Raw genomic sequence first — 5466 nt, 5'->3', positions numbered from 1 at the left:
GTAGGCGATAAATCACAGAGAAATCGCTAATCTCTCTTGTCTCAATTATTACCTCAAGTTCCGTTTGTATCATTGAATGATTAAAGTCTAGGAGCAAATATGTAAATCAGGTAATAAAGTGTGTAGGTTTATTCGATGACATAAGATTACAAACATTATCATGCTTAAAACAATGCACATCTCTATTACGTTAATTAATTAATAAAAATATATTCATATATTCTCAGTATATTAAATAAACATGTATTTATAATAATAATGGCTAAACAGGTAATGCATTATATAAATAGAATGTCGTAATAATTTTTGGGATTTATCACGTGCGTCATCGATATATTCCACGTTGATATAATTTATAATTCGTGAGTCATGCAGAGTAATGTTGCCATCTCGAGTTATGTATACTATTTTACAGTTTCTAAAGCTTTGGAACACTGAAATTTCTCACAGCGTTACGTAAATTTCCTGCGACGATTGCTTTCGTATACGTATGTCTACAGCAATACGAGCAATAAAAGAGATTACATCACTATAATGTTGATTATAAAATATAGTAATTTAAAGACTAAGAGTGAGATTCATAAGACTCTCTGAGTGCAACATAAAGTTGCAACAGTGCAGGCTATTAGTAAAGATATAAAACAACGTAAGCTGATAATATGGAAATAAATTCATTATATTTTTAGCTAATGTTTTTTCTGCTATTGTTCCGTATTAATTAATAATTTTAGTAAAGAGAATATATTAGAAAAGTAGAAAATCTCGCGAAATAAGTAATTAGATAATATACATCAATAGAAAATTACTAAATTTGAAGCATAATATATGTTACGAAGGAATTTTGTGTCCAGTTAAAAATGTTATCAACTGATTTTCCGGGAAACTAATAAACAGTAATTTACAATTCTTGTTACTAAACTCTTCCGTGTAACAAGTTAAAAGTACAGGAAATTCCTGTTTTCTCAGGATGAATCGAACATTTCTCAGGTTAGCCTCAATCAAACCGATCGCGTGTAAAGTCACTTAGATGATTCGTTCGATTCTGTAAAACAAGTTCCGTTCGATATTACCAAGTGAATGAATCGAGGTCTTTCCTTTCTGGGATGGGAAAGAAAAAAAAGAAAAAAAAGAAAAAAAAATTCGATAAATAAAATCTTTTCATAAACAGTTATATTATTTAAACATCTACTTTTAAAATGTATAGATATATAATATTTTTTATTATAACACATAAATATATTACATAAATATTTTTATATTTAATGTAAATTATTTAGTTTCATTGTTCAGTTTATTAATTGTATAATTAAACTTATAATCAAAGCTGCAGTTTTATAATTTTTTATCTTTATATCCTGCTTCTTTAATAATATTATTCGAAAATATTTTTACAATATTTATCAAGAATTGGGCGTCATAGAAATGCTAAATTAACATCACTAGCTGGCTATTTCTTAATACTTCTCAGAATTATGCTTCATGATACTTTCTAATTAAATACTTTCGTTCTTCTTTGACATATTTACAAAACAATACTATTTTCGCGGAAAAATCTGATCAACAATTTATGCCTAGAAATATTGAGAACGTATTCTTGATTATGAAAATTTAATATTGTTCACATATTTTAGATTTATAGAGCTACGTCATCCGGGAACGAAATATAGCAAGCATATCGTCGGTTTCACACAAAGATATAATGCGCAGTTATGACATAACTATAAACGTAAAAGCGTAATAAGCGGTTGATATATGGAGCATATGCCGGGCATCGATATTCCCCGATAAAGCGTTGAAGCGGTTCTAAAAACACCTTTCCCACATTCTTCGAGAGATCATATTAATTGCTATCATTTAATTTCAAGATATCGCGAAGTTACGATCGAGTTTTCACCGCGGCACAGTTACGCAGTTCCGGCGAAGGCATTCGCCCGGCATTCCGAAATTGCACCTGCGTTTCGTATGGAGTTTAATATTTCCGGTGGGCAAGGCGCGCAAGGGTCTTTCCACGCGCTTTCGTTTATACGCGATCTATGATTTATATCCCGGCGAAACGACCGGAGGAAATTGAACGCTCCTACTACCTGACTGACAGTGATATATAAATGATAAGAGAAAGCAGAACTCTGCGAGATAGTGTTTGAGTCTTTTTGTCTTTCTGATGCGCGTATACACATATAAATAGGGGAAATGCGTATTATTATTAAGTTTTTACTCTCTACATCTTGCTAAAAAGTTCTAAACAGAAACGATTTTTTGAACTTTTTGGTTTGTTAATGAGAATAATTATCTATCATTTTTACATTTCCGATAATAAAACATAGATTCCACTTTAATATTCTGTGACACTTGTATTTATAGAGGTTTTATTTCTTCTTCATGTTTCACACGAATGTAAACATTGCAAACCCAAATCTGTCGACGACAGATACTAGACTTTCCAGAGTGTTTCGACACTCATACCGTGAAGCTGGTGGCGCGTGACCGTCTCGTGTGACCTCGGCGAACCGAGACTGGTCTCATCGATTCTTGATCCACGACATTCTTCCAATCTTATAACGTATACAAATCGCGTAATCCCGTTTTCAAAATTCTCTTCATTATAACTCCATTGACGATGGTTAAGTAAAACTTGCAATCACTTGACTAGTCTGACTTTTAGTAACTTCTATAATGCGATAGTAAAAAAAACATTTAAAAAAATCAAAATTACCAACTAATAATAATCTCGCATTATACGCACTTTAGTGATTACCATATTCGAAGAACGGTATACTATATTAAAAAATTCCTTGCGTAACTATACCTATTTCAATGATGTTAACGACCTCGTGGAAATCTTTGGCAAATTTAGCACATAAACGAAAGAATTCGTTGATAAAATCAAGATTTGCCCGCATGTATAGCGCTATTTTGACCATTCACGATGCACACGCCCGTACGAAATAGGCAGACGGTACCGCACATCTGTCACGATATAACGTGGGAAGCGTCCTTCGCGTATAACGGCCTTCCTGAGTCGCGTGAGAGAGCCAAATTAAGTCTTCATAACACGTATATGCATCGTCTTTCTGGAAGTGCGAAGTTATATGCTCTCCTTATTTTCCGCGTTCCCAAACAATTGCTCATTCTATTGTTTCCTGTGCGCCCTCCCAAATCCGTTAGTTTTTAAATAACGATTGACTTTGAAGCATTTTATCCTAGATATCGAGTTAAAGATTCTTGTCTACAATATTAATCGTCAAAGTGAATAAATTCTCGTTAAATTTATTCGAAATGTCTGCGTGGCAATAATTTCTCAAGTTATTCTAAAAGCGTTGTTTGAATTTTACAAATCTATAATTCATTGTATATACTTTTCTCATTCTTCATTTATCTCACCGCGAGTCGCTCTTGGTTTCAAGACAACGACGATCGAAAGCCAGCGCGGCGAGTCGGTCGCGGTTCTAGCTCGTACAGAACTCTGAGAAAGGAAAGCAGCCTCTTCTCTTTGTCAGAAGAGACCTATTGTCCTCTTGAGGATGGATGGGAACAGCGGTCGCGAATACTGGATGCGTCTCGGGATTATTTCTTCGGGCACTTGCAGCGGAACTGTTCATCAATAAAGATGTACAGTTGAGATACGTGAACTCGGACTTCTATATTGCTACAACATATATTTCTATCAAGCCGAGCAATTAATTTTCTAAGCAATATATTTTTTTAAGAAATAGATGCGCAAAAGCTATTTTAATTAAGAGATGGATATATATATATATATATATATATATATATATATATATAAAGCATCATTACGTAAATGTCTTCGCTCACGTTTATACATGTATGTTTACACTTTTTATGCGCTATTTCAAGCTAATTGATTAGATTCATAAAAAGTTTAAGAGCATATCTTTATGTTAATCGTAACAAGTGAAAAAATATTTCTTACTATAGAAGAAGATTACATACACATAATTCCTATTTAATAACGCGTATAAATGACAAATTAAATTTTTTAATTTTAATTTAATGAATTCAAACTAATATTACTTTAACATCTTATTTCTCCGTCTGCAACATCTTCCACTCTAATCTTTTTCCTTCTTTCAATTTGTCGCGCAAGAAAGATTAGTCTGGATACGACTGTAAATCATGACAAGTATTTCTTAGCCAGAGGGAAATACGGATTTCGCCACTTTACCAATCATTACGTCCATTAGACTCAATTTTGTCATTTCCTTCCTCTCATATATCTTCGCAAGGATAATGGGTTTTTTGTCATTGTCAATCAGAAAAAACATTCAATATTGTAACCCAATTATCCAAGTGTCGAAATAATGATGGTATTTGACAAGGACTTGATTTTTTACATTGAGAGAGAAAAAGGGAAAGAGGAAGAGAAATAAATTCTGGAACGGAAGCGCATAAAAGATCGCGAATGGTGGACGTAACCTCTTATGCGCTTCCGCTCCAGAATTCGTGGTTCACCATGGACAAAAATTTGGTTTTGGATCAATTTTTTGTCAGGTTAATAATCAAGAAGCGAAATAAGTATCAACACACGCATGCGTGTCAACTGACACCAATGTGGAAGCTCGTGAGCGTGGAACGGAAGCGCGTGCACTCGCGTATATACTCACTATCGGAACGCAGAAGGTTTCCGCTGCTCGAGGCAACTTGGAAGGCAACGCAAGAATTCGATTCGACGGCACAAAAAAGCGACGACGACGGAATGCAGCGTTGTTACGAATGAAGAAATATAGATTGCCAGATGCGTGCGCCGTGCCGGCGAAATTCGTGTACTTTATATAGCCGACGAGCATTCGTTTCATAATCCATGTTTTACTATCGTGCGTCTTGCATACGTTTCATTTTTCGTTACACTCTGTTTCCTTGTTTGAACGACTTGGCTACGATGTTGCTTTACATAATTTGCATGCATGCGACCTTTATTGCGATAATCGTAAGGACTCGATGACAAACGGCGAGGATATTATGGAAATCATAGTTGATGTGTGTGTAGTGAAAAAAAAGGGAAAATCTTATATTTTAACCATCATTATATTTATACATTTTTATCGAACATAAAATTAGGATTTATTTAAGGATTATAAAATATTTAAGGATTTATAAAAATCCTTAAATTTTTAATTAATCTTTTGAGAAATAAACGGCATTTTCGTTAATCTGATTTTAAAAAAGTATTCAAAAAAAGCTTCATACTCTTAATATTTCTCAAAATTTAGCATATTTTCCACATCTTGTGAAATTATCAAGATATTAAAAGATGTAAGATATTAATCATCTTACTCTCAAAATATATACAATAATATTCTCTGCTTAATTACGTTGCCAGCTAATTAAATGATCTCTCTACGATATTAGCTTTATACCTTTCCGCAATGAAACCTTTCTTTGTCTAGTCAGCATCGGAAAGCAAATTAACAGCGCTGCATAAGCATCGCCTGTCTGAGACGTGCATGC

Source organism: Wasmannia auropunctata, unplaced genomic scaffold (genome assembly GCF_000956235.1).
Source record: "Wasmannia auropunctata unplaced genomic scaffold, wasmannia.A_1.0 LD336000.1, whole genome shotgun sequence".
NCBI classification, from domain to species: Eukaryota; Metazoa; Arthropoda; class Insecta; order Hymenoptera; family Formicidae; genus Wasmannia; species Wasmannia auropunctata.
The sequence above is the reverse complement of the archived record's forward strand: the minus strand, read 5'-3'. Positions refer to the sequence as shown.